The following is a 22,004-nucleotide window of genomic DNA, read 5'->3' on the forward strand; positions in this document are numbered from 1 at the left end:
CGCTTTGGCAAAAACCCAGCAGTATAAATGCTACCTTTTGGAAAGATTACACTCTGGAGTTGTTTAAGCAGTTGACAAATAGAATTATCAGAGCAACAGCCTGTTTATCACGTCATCTAGAATAGCATTAAAAACACAACACTGTACCTTTTAAGGTTTAGCAGTATTAAAACTGGGGCAAACACAGTGACAGCAATAGCTCTTAAACCTGTCAAACAAGTACTGAGTTGCTTTGTACTTATCAGTGCAACTGTCTTTCCTTCAGGCCTGCAGAAAACAGCTTCCAGTTTACTCTTATTTTTGGTTTCCTCAACTGAACGATCATGTTTAGGGTTTCAGCCTTCAAACCCCTAATATCGGCTTCCTTAGATATCTATAGACAGTACCTCAATAACATTTCTTGCCAAATGCACACTGTTTGACTTTCCAGATTAGCCAGGTTACACTAAATCCCTGGAAGTGACAGTTCAGTCCCATTGGCAAACTTGTCCCACATGTAAATCTTAGGTCTCTTCTCAGAACCAACCAGACAGTGGGATGCTCCAGACTTACGCCCTTCTTTCTCCCAGAGATGACTGCATTAGCACATGCAGCCAAGACCATGCCCACCCGATATGTCCTTCAGGGGAGTCAGCGCACAGTCACACCTCTAGGGAGATGGGCCTGTGCATGCAGGAACCATACATTCAAAAGATTCCCCTAGATATGTGCTTCTGAGTCATCAGCTTGCCAACACAGAAGGCAAAACCTAGCACATTTATAAATAATCTGGGGGAAACCATAGTTTTCCTTCCTCAGAGGAGCTTCTTTAAGCAGCAGCTCCTTTTCTCAGATGTTTGTAATGAATTTTGCAGCATACAACAGCATTAAAAACCAGATACTCTGTAAGTTCAATGGACAGACAAGGATCTTCACATGTAGGTACCAAGAGCAGTACAACTGTCAAGAGCTTGTGCAGCATGTGCTGAAATCCATGCTGTATTCTCATGGCTTTTAGTTTAAAGTTAGCTTGGACACATCTGCATGCCTTGTATGTCAGTATAACTGCAGCCCCACAGAATTATGATGGAACAGTAGCAGATCTTTTCCAAGTCAGTGAACTGTAGCTTGGTATCCAATTTTAAGAATAACTTTCCACTGGACCCTGTCACAGCTCTCCTAGCAGATAAAGCTTAAATAGTTAGTGATTCTAACACTGCCTCCAGAGCAAATCACAGAGTTCTTCCTTCCAAGGGATGCAGTGAGGAAAAAGCTGTAGGTAGGAAGGCTGGGAAGGAAGAAAGTATGGGTTAGCATTTTGGCTTTGTGATACTACAGCACCAGCTTTCAAGCATATTGGATGAGTACGGTAATTTTAACTTTCCAAATCTCTTATGGACCATAATCAGATCAAACTGAATTGAGGTGATCTTGAAATCTGTTGTCTTAATACAGGTGCACTGCTGAAATGTACATCACACACAGTGACCAGCAGCTCATGAGCAACAATTTGGGAACTATGGTGCTAGGGTTTGCTCTGCACACTGGTGGCTATTAATGGAACTTGCCCTAGAATTTATTCTCTTAATGTCAAGTTAATCTGCAAAATTGGAGCTTTCAAGTAAAAAGAAACATATCTAGGCTAAAGCACTGCATTCAAAAATATGAGAAGTGGTACAAGATCTTCTACCCACAGCTGCAGATGGCCAGTTTATGTAGCTACTTTTCAGATGGTACCAATCCAAATTGTCATGGAGGCACAAGACAGCCAACCGCACTGCATTGTAACCAGTACAGAGGAAACCTAGACAGTTGCATGGCCACGACATGGCAGGTATCGCAGAATCACAGAATGGTAGGGGTTGGAAGGGACCACTGGAGATCATCTTGCCAACCCCCCTGCTTGAGCAGGCACACCTAGACAGTGCCAATGGAGTGGGGAGGGCTGTGGCCTCTTTTGTACTCATGGTACATCCATGCCCAGAGAAAGGTAGCTCTCCTGTTTAAGATGCAGCGTCAAGTAAACTGAATAGTCAATCAGTACTACTCTGGGAGCAGGTCTCAATAACTGAATACATCCTATATTTTAAAAAAGCTAAGTCAATCAGAACCAATACTTAGCCTAAACACAAGCACAGTGGGACTATGATGAAGACAAGGGCTAATCAATTGCTAATCAGTAGCAAAATCTATAACCCTGAAGTAACAGAGTGCCAGAGTAGTAGTTATTCACTGACACTGTATAAATTAGCTAGAATACCATTAGCTATTACCTTTTCAAAGCACATGGGAAAAAACATTCCTGATTATTATGGTGGATTACAGGACAATCCAATTATTAGTCTCAGCATAAATACTCCTTGTAATTAATGGGAAACAGTGTTAAACTCTGCTAACATATTTTCCATGTTAAACCTCACAAGCACGCCATTTAAGATTTTGAGCAATCTGGCAACCCCTGTGCAATTAGCTGGGTTTCAAAATGGTAATTAGCCAGTTTTATGAGATGTATCCTCTCTATCTGCATGTCCCAGTAATAAACATCAGTGTTTATATTTCTATTGCTACATAATTATCATGTATTAAACATTAGTTCACACATCATCCTTAAATTCACACAGAGCATTGTAGACATTAAGAAGACAGACAGAAATTTGAGGTTGAGTTCCTAATTCACTGAGGGGGTAAATGATAATCAAAAATCCCTTCAGACCTGCTTGGAAGGAAAAGGAGGAAGCTAGGTCTTCCTGACTTGACAAGTGTATGGCAGTGCAATGCACATTCCTGGTTTTGTTACCAATTTCGTGTATCATAGAATCATAGAATCGTTTAGGTTGGAAAAGACCCTTAAGATCACCAAGTCTAACCATTAACCTAACACTGCCAAGTCCATGACTAAACCATGGCCCTCAGCACCATGTCTTTTAGATACCTCCAGGGATGGTCAACCACGCAACCACTTCCCTGGGCAGCCTGTTCCAATGCTTGACAACCCTTTCAGTGAAGACATTTTTCTTAATATCCAATCTAAACCTTCCCTGGTGCAACTTGAGGCCATTTCCTCTTGTCCTATTCTTTGTCACTTGGAAGAAGAGACCAACACCCACCTCACTACACCCTCCTTTCAGGTAGTTGTAGAGAGCAATAAGGGATCCCCTCAGCCTCCTTTTCTCCAGGCTAAACAACAGATGTTAGCAGACATTGTGAATGTTACTTCATCTTCTAAACAACAGGTGTTGTGCTTTAATGCAGTGAAACATAGGAAAAGACATGGGATTGACTCTTCTACTATGGTGATGGCTACTTTAATCCAGCTGCAAAAGAAATGAGCTTACCTTGAAAAACTCTCTAGAAGGTATTCTTTTGGTTCAGTCCTCTGGCCAGTTGTCACTGCCACTCATGCATTTCATAGTCACCTGGAAAGTCAAAGGTACCAATGTTTTTTCTTCTAGCTCTACTCATCAGGTATCTGGGATGTGGCTGTCCTTGGTGAAACACCGCATACCATGGGAGAGCATCTGCCCTGTGACCCTTGGGACAAGGCTGTGTTGCTCCACTGTGTTACCACTGCGGTGAGCTCACCTCTCGCTCTTTCCTCTGCTGGGGAATGTGTCCTCTAAAGAGAGACAGCCAGAGATTTCTGACTGGAAATCTTACACTGAGAAAACGTCAAACTGAAAAGGATCCCAGGAAAGGGGTGATTCTGACCATTTCTTTTCCTATGTTTAGTAATTTTTGAGGAAGTTTGGAAACTTATCTACGTTTCAGCACTTTCAAAACAGTTATAAGCCTTCCTGTTTGAAATAATTTTCCACTTGGAAGCACACACCACTCAAACTCGGTCAGAAAACTGTTAGTTTCCTACCAGCTTGCCAGACTTGGCATTCTTAACTTTTTTGCTCAACTTCTGTTGGCTCGGGCCAAGGGGAAGCCGGCAATCTCCAACCTGCTCAAGGGAATGGATCGCTGGTGTGGGTCTGCCTGACAGGGTCCTGGATCCTCCCCGGAGACGGACAAGGGGGAAACGGTGAGTTTATGAGGTGTCGCCTCCACGCAGAGCGCTGGGATCTCGGCCTCCGGCCAGGCCCGGCGGTCCAGGTCAGGGGCGCCTGGGGCGCCACTGGCCCCACCGGCGCTCCCCCACCTCCAGGGGCGGGCTGAGGGAGGAGCAGGGCGGGGCGCGCCCGGCCCCCCTGCTGCGCGACCGCTGCTGCGTGGGGAGGGCGCGGCGGAGCGACGGGCGCCGAGCTTTAAATGAACATTACTATCGCTTGGGAAGGTCAGCGCCAGTGGTTTGGGCTGGTTGGTGGCGGCAGCGGCAGCTCCTCTTCTTCTTCCTCCTCCTCCCCGGCGGGAGGTAGGGTGTGCGCGTTTGAACGCAAACTTCAGCCCTTTTCCGTGCCCGGTCCGCGGCCCTCTCAGCACCCTGAGGCGAGGCGGGCGGCGCTCCCCTGCCCAGCGGGCAGCACACCGCGCTGCCCCGCGCCCTTCGGGCTGCTGCCGGCGTCGCGGGGCGCAGCGGGGGACGCAGCCGCCGGGACGCGGCCGCCCTCGGGGGAAGGAGGCTGAGGCGGCGCCAGCGGCGTCTCCTCGGAAGGCGGCGGTGCTCTGTGGGGAGAGGGGAGACGGCTCTGCGGAGGAGTTGGGGGGCGGCCGGCGGGAGTCGCTGAGGTAAATCGCTCGGGAAACGGCCGCTGTGGCCGCCTGTTGCCGCCGCGCTGGTGGTGGCTCAGGGTGCTGAGGAGGCTCGGGGTGACGCTTCGTTTCTTTCCAATGTAAGGGCAGTCGCTGCTGAGATCTGTTAAGGCTTCGTCTATCTGTGTGTGCGTTTGTAAAGGCACGGATATCTCTGTAAATGAAGGTGGGAGAGGAGAGGTCTGCATAACCCGCTGGGCATCCCTCGGCTCGCTTGGGGAACGCGGAGGTCTCGTTTTAATGGAAATCTTAAACACCCTCATCCTAATAAAAGCTCTTTCCAGAGGTGGAGTGTTTAATTTTCTTTCGTTTAATATTAAATGTGTTCAGGTGCTTTGTTAGTCTGTAGCAGAGTATGCCTTTGAAAACACGAAGTGTCAGTCCAGTGCTCGGTTTCTAGCTTGTTGGTAATGGATTTAAAGCTTTAGTTATCATTTCAGTTTATGTATTATCTTTGCTCAGTTGCTTTAGAACTCGTTTAAACTGTATTTGCAACGGAGATGAGTGAACTTTAAAGATAATCAGGTCAGGCATAGATTCCGGGCATCAAACCCTTTTCAGGTCCCAGAAATACCTGCAGAAGTAGCATGACCAATTCTTTTTCTCATGCACAAAGCTTTTTATTTGTTATTTTTGTTGAAATTCTGATGGATTCTGGAGCTCATCAGCTGGATATTTTCGGCTTTATTGAAATAAACATGCTTTCTGAGCTTGCATTCTTACACAGTTATATTAGTCTCCCTTGACTATATTAGGTTTGAGTTTCTGATATTGTAGTTCTTGAAATAATAGTCTGGTTAGCACAAGCTTTTTCTTTTTGCATTTTTAGGGTTTAGGCCTATAAGAAGATGAAAAGGAAGACAACTGTGAGGGAACTTGTGTACTAGCTGTTATGGGGTAAAAAAATGTACTTGGATATTAATGAAAAAGGTTCAGAGAGAATGTTTTAGTTCTAACATGCTGTACTTGAAACAACGGGGTTCTTAAGTCATTGTGTGTCTTACAAGTCTTGAAACGAGAACTAACAAATATTTATTTCGCAGTAAGTGGGTCAGATGATAACATCTACCACTGGATCTCTTACTTCTGTATTGGACAGCTTTGGTTGCTAAGTAGCCATGAATTTCTAATCCTAAAGTAAATGATGTCATAATGACATCATCATGTCCTTTCACTTGATTGATTCTCATAAGAGAACAGTAATGAGATTTGATATACATGTCCCATCTCTTTAATATTCTTCCTGTGCTTCAGGGGATTTCCTGACCTGCCTGGCAAATTCCCATGAATCACACTGAGCTGTAGTGAAAAGATGTTTCTTCTGGAGATGAGGTGGAACATTAAAGTGACAGTGGCTGATCCTGGCGTCTTCAAAATATGAGGAACTTGGCAGCTTATGTTTTAAGTGTGGAGATCTAGATATGAAGGGCAGTGCTTTAAAACTTGAAGTTATTAAATTTCCTTGCAAGTGTGAAAGTGACTTGAATTTCAAAGACACTTAGCTTGAGCTGTTCAAATTGACTTCAGTTGGGTATGTGGAACTGCAGCACTGTTGAGGATCAAGTCACTTAATGTGTGTAAATTTAAATACTTTAGGTGGGACAGGGCGAACAGAGAAAACATAGACTGGTATCTTTCTTCAGGTGCCAAAATAAATTTCAGTCCTAAAAGTAAATGGATGAAATCTGCCAGAAATTACCATGTTAATGCTGTGTTAAGAATTGACAGCTCAATTTAATTTTTTTTTTTTCTGGCTAGGTAGCATAATTTAACCATTGATAAGTTTGAAGTGTTTTAATATCAACTCTGGCGTTGTAGGGAACTCCTTGTAAGAGAGCTCTAAATCTTTAGAGTTTATAGAATGTGTAAGAAGGTAATGCTTTTTGCTTCTTCTGAGGTTAAAGAAATAAATTAAGTCATTTGGTGATGATCAGCATGGACTGCTTGTTTTTTAGAGTTTATTTTTATCATGTGCATGTGTTCATATAAGCATGGGTCTGCATAAATTTTAGGCAGGTTTTTTCATGGTAAACAGTTGTTCTGTGATGATTTTTTTCATACCCAGTGAGTTTGGAATATTCTAGACAGGGCTGTGTGTAGATCTTACTATGTCATATGCATATGGAAAAGGGAGAAATGAAGCAATTTTCATGTCTGCTTTATTGAACATGTAGTTTCATTTGGTAAAGTTAAAATCTGAGTCTGCCTCTTTAACACCCAGAGGCTTCATACACCAATCTCACTTGATTTGTAGGTGTCATGGGGTGCTAAAATGTTTCAAAAGTAAACAATGATTTGTTAGCATGGACAAGTTGGTGGTTAATGTATTCACTGAAGATACTGGCTGCTGATATGATGCTTCTATTATTGCTAAAGTACAGCAGCATTGATGGCACTATTAAATAAAACAGAGTAGTATGAGGGTAACATGAGGGCTGGGAACAAATGAAGTAGGAAGGTGGTGGGGGAAGAGGTTTTTGACTGTATATTTGATTCTATTGACCATGTAAGTGCAATCCAAGCTATGGATGCCAAAAGGAAATTTCTGAATAATCTGTAAGAATTCTACACTCGTCATCCCCCATATTCAGTCACAAATTTCCACAAGCTTTAGATGCTTTCTGGGATGACTCAACTTCAAACAAGTGATTCGGGAAAAAAAAATTATCTCTGAAGAGAATCCTTGGTGACAATTTCTTTTCAAGTTATCTTAGGTTTTTCTACTTACCATGATTTCTTCTAACTCATGCTTGCCTTGAATGTTGGAAACGAAAAATGAATTTGGACTTGGGGACATATCTGTGCCTTTCAGCTGCATGTTAGATGGTCATCTGTGACATTTGCATGGTTGTGCTTTTAATATGGTGACACATTTGGTTACATAAAAGCAGAAAGCTGTGCACCTCAAAGCCTTTCTGAATGCTTGTAATGGAAGGTTGATGCTGCAGTCTCTTTGAAAAGGCGATGGTGGCCAAATAGAGAATGACAGTGAATGCTTTCACAGTGGTGTCAGAGCTCACTTAAAAGACAAGGTCGGTTGTTGCAGTGGCTCAGTGAAACAACGGGCAAGGAAACAGTCTTTTGTTGTACTAATAGCAATAAGAAATGTAATTTTTAGGCTTGTGTTATCTACTGCAAGGCTAAGCTGCATTCAGATCATGGGTGAATTACCTGGTGTCTGGCTTAAAAAAATCCAATTGATGTGCTTCAGAACTTCTAGCGACTGAATGTTTTGTTAGCCTGCTTCCAGAAGCATGTCCTTGACTGTCAGTGTGAGGATAGCTGGTATTTCAGCTCCAACTTCTCTTGCCATAAGCTCTGTATGAGAGTAGAATCAAACACCAAGTGGATTGTTGTTTTTTTTTTTATTTAGACTTCGAAGTGGAAAATAATATCTTTAAAATCTGAGACTTTCTCAGGTGGTGTGTGTGAACCTTTTCTAAGGGCAATACTGGTAGTTGGATATTGGAAATGTGTGTGTGGGGTTCAGTCAGACTGGAAGGTAACCAGATAAGCAAATTCATCTACACCCAGATCTCCTTTACTGATGAAAAAAAAATCTGCCAGCTGCATAAAGAGTGCTACTTACAGAATGCAGACAGGATTTGGTTCCTCATATACTAGGAAGTAAAATAATTTAAAAATATATTTTTGTATATGTACTCTACCTTCCTTTCCGTTACGAAGGAATTTGAAGAAGAAAAGTCACACAGTGTAACAGAAACAAGTTATTACTTTTCAAGAAACCCTTTGGTTTTTTCATTTTTGCGCAAATGTATTTTGCAATAATTTAAATTGTTCAATATCTGGCCAACACTTTGTTCACAATTTGTGAACACAGAATATGCTGACCATGTCCACAGTAGAGCTGATGTAATCTGCAAACCAAGGACTAAATGCGGCTGTCAGTTGTACTAGTATAGTTGGAAGAACATTAGCATGAGAGGTTGTGCTTTGGGTTTACCCCAAGGAAACAGACCCAAACCGTTTACACTTGCATTCTGGTATTTCTCTGTTGCTACTCTGGTCAGACTTAAATGTGCAGAAAACGCCAGTCTTTTGACAATGATTCTGCTTTGTACTGGCTTATTGACAGCTCTTTGTTCCAGAAGAACCCTGTGGGTTCCCTGTAACCCACAAAGTATAACAGGTCCAAGTCCTTTGACTTAGCTGTAATTGATGCAGTGCTTTGAGTAATCACTTTGGTGTCTCAGATGTCCTGTGTTCTTGCTCTGTAGGAATTTCAATGTGCCACTGTTGTCAGTCTTAAAAAAAAAAAAACACAACAAACCACACACACAAAAAAACCAACAACCAGAACAAAAAATAAAATAAAATCCAGATGTCGGCCTTACATGCTAGTAGCTAATATTGTCTATTAGATATGAAAATGCCTTCTATTTAAGACTTAATTTAAGTATATTTAGGTATCAGTTGTTCCAAAATCACTCTTCCACTCAAAATCATTTCTGGAAGAATTCGTTGTCCAAAAATAGAAGTTATTTAAGAATGATTAGTAGTGTGATTTGTCAAGCTGGAAAATTTAGATTTTATTCCAGTTTTGATCTTTATATTTTAAAAGATGTGATATATTGTCAGCAAACAATGCTGATTTTAGTCCGAAGCACTTTTAAAATAATATTTGTGTAAAATAACAATTATTTTAACGTTTATTGGAATTATGTTATACTGAAAAGCATAGAGTGAAAAATCAGCACTTTTGATACCAATTGTATTCATATGCTTATCAAGCTGTGCCCACACAGTTAAGGTTCATTCTGTAATGTTACAAAATTGTGTAACAAGACTAAAATCTAGGGCAGAAGAAAGGAAGAGATTGTAATGTCAGTGGTGAACAAATCACAAAATTTTCATTTGAAAAAAATATATGCTTTCAGTTACCAGTCAATGTATTCTTTTCAATACAAACATAAAAAGTCATAGCTGAATCGTCCCAGTCTGATCTCGAATTCTGCTTATGCAAGAAATTCTGATACACACACCACCACCCCATCACCCCCCCCCCCCCCCCCCCCGAAGTAAAACAGATAAAACTAAACTCAAGATGCAAACTGTTTTCCCTGAGAAGTTCACTTGGCATTTTCATCACTTCTGAATAGTATGAGTTGGAGGGCGGGGGAGAGTTTGCACAGTTTGTGCAATCGCATTTCTTCTGAAATGTGATTTACAATATGCCCTTGAAGGTAAAGGGCACATACCACCAACTCTTCACCAGTCTGAACCCTAGAATGAGTTAATTTGGGGATTCTGTGATATAGCTCAGGGGAATGGATTTACTTGTTGGTTGTTTTTGTGCGGTTTTTTTTTCTTTTTTTCCCCTGGCTGAAATGTAGTGGAGACTCAGTCTGACAACTGATACAGTGCTCAAAGAGAAAATATTTTTCTCTATCAAGGTGATATTGCTATTTAACATATCTCTTAATTTCAGGTTACAACAACTGTTTTCCCACTGTATGACTGTTCTTTCAATGAAGCTGAGATGAAATGAGACAGCTGTTTTAAAAACAAGTATCACAGAAAAAACATGGCCTCCAGTTGTAGATACAAGGGTGGGGGCACTATTTAGTATTCTTCTCTTTCTCAATTGTTTTTAAGGGCTAATGAAAGCCTAAGGAGACACTCAGACAGTTGCACTAGCACAGATCCTTGTTATTACTCTGATGATGAGCCTTGATGCTGGAAATTTTGCATGCTGCATCTTTGTTGCCTTCTGTAAATGCTACAAATAGCAGGAAGGGATAGATAAAATGACAGATGCTTTAATTATGATTTGATTACAGAGCAACCAGAGGAGTCTATTCTGAGAAATATGCAATTAGAGAAAATTCTGAGCACTATCTAACCTTCTGAAATTAAAATTAACTGGGGTTATTTAAATTGGGTTTTAATATTTCTGAATGAATATCATTCCTCAAGGATCTTGCTGCCCTTGTGTGATAGATCCTCTCTAGCTTAACAGATGGGTTTCAGGGTAACACAATGTCATCTTCCTCAGCTGCGTCTACTGGTTTGCTTCACCTGGAAGTCCCATCTTAGTATCCCTTGCTGATCACATACAGGAGGGTGAAGTAGAACCTGCATTTGAACTGGAAGTAAGCAGCCATCCCTTGGTTGAAGCAGAGAGAAAGGAAGAGCAGTTTAAGCATTCCTGGATCATGTCTCCATATCTTCTCTGTGAAAACAGAGTTTTTCAGTCTCATGAGCAAGAAAGTTAGAGTTGTGCAAACTTGTTATGCAGTTTCCAAAGGGAAGGCGTTGATGGAAAATTCCATGCCTTTTCCTCTTGCAAACTATTTAATAGTAGAAAGCTATATGATTAAATATTTTAAGCTTCTTTGTGGGCTTAAGTGGTACAAATGACTTCAATTTAATTCCATTGATTTCACTAGCTGCCAAACACAAGCAGAATTCAAAATCTGTCCCAGAGTTGAACAGCAGCATGCCTTCAGCCTCAAATGTAAAGACACTTAAATCTTATGGTAGTTACATTCTCAGATAGTAGCCATGCTTTCTTCAATTCCCTGAAATTAGATCACCTATTTGGATAGGCAGCATCAGCCTGGAGGCTGGTATCAGGCACAGAGCTGATAAAACAATGGATTGCACCGCTAGCTGCCGGAACATTGAGGCAAGGGCACAAGCAGGTCAGGAGTCTTTCAGGTTGCAAACAGCATCATGTATACATAATGATGACAGTAGCTGTGAAGAAGTAATGTTTTTCTTACTTTTCCTCAATGCTTAGCACGTTCACTTATCAGTAGTAGAAGTTTTTTTCCTCTTACTTTCTGTAGGATGTAATATTTAAATATTTATCACTTGTGCTTGGAAATCATACTTCAAGAATAATGTCAGTTACTCTCCCCTGAATTACTGCTCTCCAGCCTGAAAGAACAGTACCTGCCAGGGTCCCCCTGGGCTCTAGTTTGGGATGCTGTGTTTGCTTTGGAGTACAGCAGCAGTCGAAGGGAAAAAGACCCCTACTTCAGCAAGCTTTATGAGACCTGCTGTTCCAGCTGTTCATAGAGGCACTGTGAACCTGGGCTTTGTTGATCTGGATGCTCTGGGAATGGATGGAGGGTTGTGAGAGTGCCACTAGCTGGTTTCATTCATCTCCCTGACAGGTCTTTTCTGCAGACTGACCTTACTTTTGACCTTGCTTACCTTCAATAGCAACACATACACCTCACCTGACACTGAATGTGGCTAGCATAGCTGAGGATGGATGGTCTTGAAGACACAAAGAATTACTGTTCTTTCTGAACAGGTGCTGAGCACAATTAAGCTTAAGTGTAGCTAAAGATCAGCTGGATTCAGCAGCCTGTCAGTCTCCTTTGTCAGTTATAAGGGCATTTTCTAGTGTAGTGCCTTCTTTGTTTAACGTTTCTCTTTAAGAGCCTTCAAACCCTCCAACTTCAAAGCATTTCTATTCCTACTGACCCACGTGGCTAAAACCTTTAGCTTGCAACTTAGGGATGATTTGTCAAGGGTCACTTTAATAAATTAGGTTATTTTCTGCCTGAAACTCACTGGTTGGTGACTAAGAGAAACCTTGTATTAAGCTGTGCAAAGCATAATGAGGTTGCTGTAATGTTTTGATGTGGAAATGCTTAAATGCAGGGGAAAAAAAAAGTGGTGTTATTGATAGAGAAACCTTACTTACATTATCTAGGGACAATTTATGTAAACCAAATATAGATTATAAAAATATATAATATTAATAATATAATAATCTGTTAAAACTTTAATATCATCCATCATAAAAAGGTCAAAATCAAATTATTTTCTTGAATTGTTCTGCAGATAGTTACAAACTCAGTCTTTTTTAAAAATAAACATATATTTGATGTCAATGATAGAGAAATTAATATTGCAATAGATGTACAGTAAAATTTTTGTTTCTTCATTCCCATTAAAAAGCCATTCTTCATCAACAAACTTACTAAGCTGACTTAATTTTTCTGGCATTAAAAGGCTATAGTGAATTTGTACTATGTTGATCTTGCTTAATGAAGATGGTTATATAAGAGTCGCTTTCCCTTAGGTGATTGAATTGTATTTCCCATGCCACTTCTTGCTTTCCATGTTGCTTATAGATTAGCAAAACAGAGTTTGCTGTATTCTCTTCTTTTCTTCTTGTATCTATTCTTGAGGCTTATTAGCATAAAGTAGCTCTGAGCCATGGCTCGGACACCAGAGATTCTGAAAGCCTAAAATAGCCATAATAATGGAGTTGGATGAAGGATCCTGGTTGCCATGGGAACAGTGCATGTGCCACACAAGATAATGTGACTGCTGTAGTGCAGAGATCTGTGCTGCATATTGATTGCAAGATTTCTTGAATTCCTTATAAATTTTGTGCTGTGTTCCACCTAGCAAGTGAGATAAGCTTGTCAGCTGGACTAAAACCAGAGAGATTTTGCTAATTTGAAAAAAGTTGACTTCTGTATGTGAGGGGAGAAGGGGTCAGAACTACTTGAGGGTGTTGTTAGGTTCACAGCCTTTCCCTGTTGAGTTGACACTGTCCTGTTATGTTAAATCGGAGTTAATGAAATATTAGAACTGAGGCACTACGGGCGAGTGCCCGGAGTTAGAAGTGACAATAGAAGTCCTTAGCAACTTGAACCTTCACCTATATATATTTCGTATGGTGGCTTGTCACCTGGGCACCTGAACAGTATCACAGTTCCCCAGTGTACCTCTTCATTGCTCTTGTCAGTATGCTGCTGAAAAGTTCATTTTTGTTGCAGGTTGTTGAGGATTAATCTAATTAATGGCATAGCTATGCAAAATATTGTGATTAAGAAATATCATGCTCATTGACAGCCAAAAGGATGAGTGCAGTATTGGTCATTTCACCAAGCTGGGGTAAGGTAAATTATGCAGTTTTTAATTTGGAGGAGTTATGTGTGAGCAAGGCTGGAGCTGCTTTTTTCTTTAAATATATAAAAATCACACCTTTCAGAGTGGTAGTGTCTACCGTGTTAGCGTAATACTAGTGAGCTGCTAAAATTGTCTGCAGTCTTGCATAAAAATGAATGAAGCAGGACTGGGTTTACTACAGTTCTGCAGTCTGTTTTCTGGGTCCTGGAATAACAGCAGAGAAACTCTAGTAATTGACCCAATAGCTCAGATCGTCACTGGCACAGACCAGCAAAGGTCTATCAGTGGTTTACTTAGTGAAGCACCACTTCACTGCAGGTAAGCCCTGGCATGTGATCTCAACAGAGGTTTATATTCTGCTTCAGGATCCTGCTTCCTTTACTCAAATTAACTCTCTAGGCTACATTTGTGCCTCAGTGAAAGGCAGTTGGGTCCACTGTTCCTCAGGATGATTGTGCAGAGATAATGCAAATTAAAACTGTACTTCTAGTGTTACTCCCCAGGAAGGGTGATGCCAGAAACTCTTGCTTGCCTTCAGCAGGATTGCCGGCAATTGGCTGCTTGTACTCTAACGGTAAAAGTCATATCTTCCCAAGTGCTGATGTAACTGAATGAAACCTGCCCCTCCCCTCCTGCCAAGTTATATGTGGGGATATGTGCTCTTTAAATTTTTTCTTAGCTCTTCTTTCCCAGATTTTTCACCATGAGGATTTTGTGTTAGAACACGAATTTCTGGCAGCTATTAAAAAAAAAAAAACAAAACCAACCAAACAAAGCCCTACCCCACCTCCAAAAAAATCACAACAAAAAACCATGTTATTGACACCTGAGACTTATTGGAAGGTTTCTGCATTTTTGTTTTTATCTTTTCTTTTAATCACTGGAAAACCTCCTGTTTTCCATAAATACTGTGTATTTATTGATCTTAAAAGGGTTTTGGACATTATGTGTATTGTTTCATACCTACCTTATGCTGTTTCAATCTCTGGGTGTTTTCTGAGTATACCTTAAAAGTGTCAGAACACTAGGCACTGTGAATTAGTGAAGTTTTCTGGGTCTGCTCTAATAAGATATTTATCTTGAGGGAGAGATGGGTAACTTAAAATATATGAGAGGTATTATTTGTCAGAAATGTGTCTGAGAGGACATACTTAGAAATGCTAGGCTATTGTGCCCTCTGGGCATCATTTGCAGGGTTGTGTAAGTTGGTTCATCAGTACGAGTCATCTCAAATGTGGTGCTTGGATATCCATTCAGTTTATTCTTGACTAATATTTCTGTTTTTTCTTGACGTCTATTCCCGGTTTTAGATCCTACCGCCGCATCCCAGCAGAGTACCTAGCTTTACTGCCCACTGAACAAAATGATCATACAGGATCAGCTCCTCTGGAGTTGTTCTGGGGTTTTTTTGTACAATCAAGACAAACTGAGATATCATCTAAGATACCTGTTTATAATCGAGACGCCTGCTTTGTGATGTATCGACAGTTACATTTTAGACCACTTAAATATAGTAAGGGACTAGTGGTACTGCACTCTGATATGTTTAATTGTAGCCATCAGTTTGTAATTTCTTTTGTAACCCTTTAACATTTTCTGGGATTATGTAGCAATTTGTGGGTGAAATCCTTAGTCTTTTTTGAAGCAAAATGTATGTTGAATTTAGTAAGCGAACTGATTGGTGAACTTGGACCTTAGGCATTGCCTTAGATATTAGTAAGACTCCTGCCTGAGTGAAACCTGACTCTAGAGATATCAGTCATCCACCAGTCTGGCTAAGCCCTTCTTGCTGCACCTAGTTTAAGTAGTGCCTCTCATGCCCTGTGGTCACTTCATGTGTAGCTGTTTATGTAAATAAAGACTGGGACCTGAAACTGGGTGTCCAGGGATTAGCCGATGATGTTTGCATAAGTGTGTGTATGTATACATATAGATACACACACATCACACTGTGTGTGTTTGTGTATATATGTCTGTGTGTGTATATATATTCTACAGTTCTTATCTTTTCCTACTGTCACTTATGATCCTACTGTCACTTGACAATGTTTAAAATGATTGCTTGGATTAGAAAGTGCTTGTTAGGATAAAAGTGAACAGGCTGAAACTGGATGTCAGTTAAAACTTTTTGTTTTGGCCTATGCTGTGCACCGAGCTGGAAATGGCTTGTCACCGTAACAAGGTGGTAATATGGTTCTGAATGAACATGTAGCAGTGGCGCAGTTATTGATAGTCCATGGACAAATAAGTGACAATCCGGTACTGTCCTGGTACTATCATGATTTTAAAGAAATACTCAGCTTTTAAGTACGGGTGCGTGTATAAATGTCTATTAATACATACAGCAGCCTGGCTTGAAGTACCCATAAAGAATGCTAGCAAATATGCTTACTATTTGTGGTGTTTTATGGTGTTGACGTTTAAGTCTATTGCATTGCCCCTAGGAATTTTCAATGTCAGAATGGTGCTAAATTTAATGAGGCTTGGACTGAGTTTATAGTAAATATCATTTCAACTTACTTTGTTTCTGAACAAAGTAGAGTTTGAGGGGCTAGATAACAAATGCATATGAAAGACAGGGAAGCTGCTGCTATCATTCTGTGGAAAGCCATCTAGGTTACCAAATATAACATGAAAGTTAATATCCCTTCAGTGACTCTTCTTGATTGAACTCCACTGAATCCAAAAGCTGCTATGGATTGCTGTGGTCTTCTGTAGCATCTAGTGTACAACATTCTGTAGATCTACCTTGTTTATTGTACTAAAGCTGTAGGGATTGAGTGATTATAAAGTAATGATTAACACCCTGTAGCTGAACAGATTTTAGGAGTGCAGGTCTGATAAGAAATGCAGCTGCCACCCCCTTCCCTGTCCTGCCCAAAACGCCCAAACCCACAAACTCTGGCATTTAAGATGGTTGCTGGATTCAATATTATAAAGTTCCAATAATTAGCATGTGTACTTGAGAAAGGAATACAAATGAATATTTCTGAAGAAAACATCAGGAAAGAGAGCCAAACCATTACCTTGGAAAGGGGAGTGACTTGTATGGATCAACAATAATTTTTACTAGTTGTGAATCTGGCCCTGGCATTTAAGTCCTCTAAGGAGTAGAGGAAGGGTGTTGCTGGTTTTTCGAGTACAAGCAAATGGAGACTGTCTATGCTTTATCATTTGGAACTCCCTTTTCAGGTGCTCATAGCAGTCTTTAAGCCTTCAAGAGGAAGTAGCAATACCTGACAGCGCATAGATACACGTGGTAGAATTTAATCTTCGTGGCTGGCTGAAAAAGGAGATTGATGGTTCTGCTTCACAGTGACGCTCAGAGGACTGTGAGGAAGATTATTTTCCCACATTTGCATTCAGCTACTCCAAGTATATAAATTTCCACTGAGCATAAGGATGATTTTGATTTTACACAAGTTTCCAAGGAGGCGCTAGATGTACAAAAGCAGTTGCCAAGGGTCTCCAAGGGACTTGACAGATTTACAGACTGATGACGTACTACTAGCGAAGTCTCAATGGAAATTGTCCTTGAGCACCTCCAATTCTTTATTATTTATATCAAATCCAATGTTCAAAAGCAATTTAGAGAGGCCATGGAACATTTTGATTTGTCTCAGTAAAATTCCTCCCACAAAAGGGAGCTGAACTGTGACTGCTGGAATTTATTTATTATATCTTTATACTCTTTTTATATTCAAAACTGAGTTTCGGCATTGTATTCCACTTTTTCTTTATGCAGATTACATAAAAATAAATGGGTATTTCATTAAGATAAAGTCTTATAGGTGGGGAAGGCTTAAATGAAAATTATCAGAGAATAGCTTTTATTTTAAAAGAATATGTATCTCTTAGCCAAAGTGGTTTAATAATGGACAAATATGGGCTTGGGAAATGCTTAGATGGACCTTTGAAAAAATTCACAAGTTTTCTAGCTAATTTTTTAAAAAATCTAGTTTAAAAACACACACCATTATTTGTAGATTGCATCTGTGTCAGCACTGACAGTATTAGAAAGGCAACACTATTTAGTTTGCTCTTTTGTTCTTTATATAAGGACTTGCTGCCTTGTCTTCTGAGTAACACAAAAGCTATTTTATTTCTGAGGAACAAATGCTTTCTGAGTGAATCCTATAAGATATTGGTTTTCTTTCATGAGGCCACTATGTGTTCCTTTTGCCACTATTTTTGAGGTTGTAGAAAATTGCAACAGAATTGCATTCAAGGGCAGAGCTGCCTACCTCATGATTTGCTTCAAGTGGTTAAAGAAAAGTATTGCTGAGAGGTGCCTAAGATACGGCAGCTAAATATGTGAATGTGCAAGTACCTGCTAGTTGAAAGCCATGCATATTATGGCTACAGTTGAATTCTTTTCATTTATGGATGTACTGATGTTAGAGGTGAGATGGGGGGCAGGGGAATGCTAACAGCCTAAGCTGTTAGCAAATGCACTCTTATTGCTGAAGCACAGAATGAGGAAAAATAGCTGTAATTGCACAAAGATATATCAGTTTTATTTCCCTTGTGAATAGAAAGACATGTAAATAATTAACACTACAAAGGAATGGCCACAATTAAAAGAATCTAGCCTTATCCTCTGGTGTCTTCTCTGGAAAGCAGATAAAAACTGTCAAGGCCAAACTCCCTGCCTGCCTTGCTGCACATAGGAGACTTCTGGCAACAGTGGAAGAAGCAGTGCTTAAATGATGGCTGCTTCTTGCTGGAAGAGTGGTTGCTCTTGCTTGGACCCTTTGGGTTTAAAGAATGGCCAAGGAACGTAACTGGGCATTTTATGTCCTTCATGCACTATTTTATTCCATTTGGTCTGCAACTTCTTGGCTGGATGGTAATAAGCAGGTTTGCTCTAAGTAATTTTGCTTTCCCCAGCAGGTGTGGGATTTGGCACTGGGCCCGTTGAAGAAGTTTAGGTCTGAGAGAACAGCTTGCAGCTGAAGAGCTTTGAATAGCAACAGGTAACAACTTCAAATTGCAGTACCTCAGACTTGTCACTGTTTCTTGCTTGCTTCTGGATTAGGAGTGTAAGCAAGCAAAAACTTCTGAGTTGAGGAATGCTGCACCCATGTTTTAAAAAAGCAAACAACAAAAACTCTAAAAATTCTTGTTTAAGAGCTAACATGGGGTCAGAATGAGGAGCACAAGAGATTATTACACTTAGCATCTGCCATGTGTGTCTGAAAGGAAAATGTATGACTGTCTCCAGATAGTTTTATTCATCAACACAGTATTAATGCACTTCAGCAGAAAATGGCTGGTGTAAGAAGATTTACATGGGTACCATACATCCTGCTCTACTTATATTGTCAATGATTATGCTGAGTTGGTTTCTGTGTGACACATTGTAAGCCTATCTGTAGATTGGCTACATTCACTTGTCTTTTCTACCGGGCTGGGCTAGTTAAGATCACACTGCTTTGTTTATTTTTTTTAAAGGCATTTGCTGTGTTTATGTGTGAAGTCATTATGTAGTTGTTTATCTTCTGAGAGTGTTTGTAACAAGATTTATTGTTTAGTCCTAGCTATGAGTGTTAGTTGTACAGCAATCTTTCTCCATGATGTTCCTACCTTCAAGGTAGAGGATTTATGCTGCTAGAAATTAGTCCTGCTTTTCCAGCAGGAAGCTCTTGTAGTGGAAATCAGGGAGCTGGAAGAGGGTTGAAATGTAAGTGAAGTGAAAAAGCCAGGGGATCTTTGCAGCCAGTCAAGGTCAGTGGAGCTATGATACACTTACAGTAGTGGACAATACAGTGCTGTGCATTTAGACACTGTTATGGGAAGCATAAAACATTGACTGGATGACAGCTGGGCTGTCCTGACACATTGTCAGGGAGAGTCCTTATTTTCATCAGGAAAGCTGAATTGGTTATTGTTCTGTCTGGAGGACAGGTACCACAGAAAAATGCTCCTTCCACTTTTTTTTTGATAGGATTAATTCAGTCCTAGCTACCTAATGTCACTGTTGCTACCACAAAATATTTCCACTTTGAGAACAACAAACTAAACAAATCTGCATTCAATTTAGGATAAGGTGCTATATTGTTTGAATAATGACGATAGCTTCCTTGAAATCAGAGGTGAAATTCTGTCACTGGTTGGATGTGCAGAGGATGCATAATATACCACTGAATGGGTTGTGTTTCAGGGTGTCTAAACTGTCTTGCAAATAAATGTCTCCAACATCATAGTTTATTTCCATGGAACTTTATTTAGCAGGAGCATGAGTTCTCTGCCGTGTAGCAGTCAAATTCACAGTTTTCGTGAAAGATCTACTACTACAGGAATAGAGACTTCCTTTGTTTATGGGAGAGGGGGGAGGAAAAAGCACCCTTCAGGCTGTTGTTTATAGCTGCTGACATGTGATAGAACACGAACATGCCTTTGCTTGTGGAATCTCAGATTGGCATCTTTACAGGGAGGGGAAATTTTCAAGGGTAGCTTAAAGCTGACACTTTGTCATCTTACAGTGATAAGCCCTAAAAAGAGCTGTTATATGCACTGGAGTGTGTTATGCATAATAAAAATTGAATACTAGAAGAGTTAGAAACAGTAGTTCGTATTCAGTAGCTGAATTATGCAAGGTATGGAGTGCTGTCTTGTGTGGAACATTCTCAGTTAATGGGAATTTCTTTGCTAATAAAAGGCTTCAAGATTTGGTCCAATGGGTCTTAAAAATGGTAGTGCTATTTTTGAGTATGATTGGCAGATGTAATCCCTTTCCTGCTCTCATCTGCATCTTTACTTTCCTAGTATGTGCCAGCCATTAAACCAAAACATAATTAAATCTAGTCTTTCAGAACCAAAGTAGACATTAATCATTCAGGGTACTTTCTTCTTTTTCTTAGAAGTCTAACAAATATAGATACCTTAATCCCACTGAAATGCACACATATGTATTTTTGGCTCCTTTGAAAAATTCAGCTGCATTATTTAACATAATCCAGTGGTGATCTTTTATCAACATTCTCTTAATGATATATAAATCTTTGACATTCCCTTTGCAAATATTGTGAATGAATTGGAAATGGAATATACTGTTTTAAAATAATGCTACCATAGTTGTGTTTTTCTTATGTATTAGTTGTAAGAAATAGAGAATTTTTACTCTTTTTGCTGTCTTTTTTTCATTGTACTACTTGATACCCACAAATGCTTCCGCAGCATAAGAGAAACCAGCTTTCTCCAGTCTCCCTTTACCTTTCAGTGAGGTAAGTGATGACTTGCTGATAGCCATTGCACAAGCTTTTTTTTTTATGAACAAACCTGAAAAAAACGGAACAGACTATAAAAGTGTATAAAGTAGCATTGGCCCTTCTAAAGTGTGGCAAGCAAATAGAAATTTTGCTTTCTTAAACAATGTACCAGCCTTGCCCTACATGTAACTATCCCATAAGGTTGTTATGAGAGTTTGAGACACATGCTGGTGAGTCCCTTTTAACAGGTAGCCATGTGAAGGCGTCATATGGTTTGAAGATAGGAATGATGGAAGTCTAAAACTAGTGATATCTTAATGTAGCCTGTCCTCTACTGGTTGGAGGCACTTCAGTGAACATTTATGTAACTATGAAATAATATTTGGAGTCTATGTGCTCCATTTAAAAATATCCTGCCTTCCTCAATGGAAAGCTTTATCCACAGCAGCTGTCTTAGTATAAAGAATTAAGCAAGAGAAATGGCAGTACTGGGGCCTGACACATCTTCCTTTTCCTAGGATCTCTGAGCAGCGGGCGCCTCTAGAGATGTGGTGGGCATCATGAAATCTGATGATACAGAATCATAGAAAATTTAGATTGGGAAGAACCTCTGGAGGTTATTGGGTCCATGATGTGCACTGTGTGAGCTGTTTTGGTTTTTTATTTGTCTACATTTGAACAGCTTATAGAAGAATTTTAACAAATCAAGAAATTATATGCACGCCACTGAGGTTGGTCAATTTCTCTGCTTCTTCTAAGTTGATCGTTGAAAGCAAATTCTAATAGCTATAGGGAGGTTAATATTTCTGTCCTTACTGCAATAACTTTATAGCATGTCATTCTGTTTGTTTGTTTAGGCTTGTTAAATTTTGATCCATTTAGCCTAATGCCCTTTTCCTTCAAAGTAACATAAGCTCCCAGTGGAAGTTGAGGATATTCACTGCTTAACAGAACCAAGCCCTCTGTTTGTACAATCCCTGCAGACTGGCACTGTACTTGGTGTAAGTCCATTATGATTGCTTTAGGCTGGCTTAGAGCTAAATCAGAGGAGGGAACACTTCACTCTATCTGCGCTATGCGGTTAAGAACTAATATTTGTCTGTGAAGAAATCTGACTTGTTTTGCCATTAGTTATTTTATTACAGTCAAAGGAGTATACAATTAAATTCTGTGCATTATTCTTTGAGTCCCTTTTTCCTGGTTAATATCTGGCTTCAG

At 40.1% G+C, this 22,004-nt stretch overlaps 1 protein-coding gene across 2 annotated transcripts in view; it reads left to right on the top strand.

The window, feature by feature from the left end:
- Positions 1 to 4,190: 4,190 nt before the first annotated feature.
- The window catches only part of SLC6A1 (solute carrier family 6 member 1), a 66,627-nt gene continuing 48,813 nt past the window's right edge, over positions 4,191 to 22,004 (top strand). Inside the window, exon 1 of one of the 2 annotated variants that reach the window (XM_075096597.1) lies at positions 4,191 to 4,336. The gene's annotated coding sequence lies outside the window, so the exon portion shown is untranslated. Of the gene's footprint in view, positions 4,337 to 18,472; positions 18,552 to 22,004 lie in introns of those variants that run through there. The other variant, XM_075096598.1, reaches the window with a different exon arrangement.

This window comes from Phalacrocorax aristotelis, chromosome 6 (genome assembly GCF_949628215.1).
Source record: "Phalacrocorax aristotelis chromosome 6, bGulAri2.1, whole genome shotgun sequence".
In the NCBI taxonomy this organism is placed as follows: domain Eukaryota; kingdom Metazoa; phylum Chordata; class Aves; order Suliformes; family Phalacrocoracidae; genus Phalacrocorax; species Phalacrocorax aristotelis.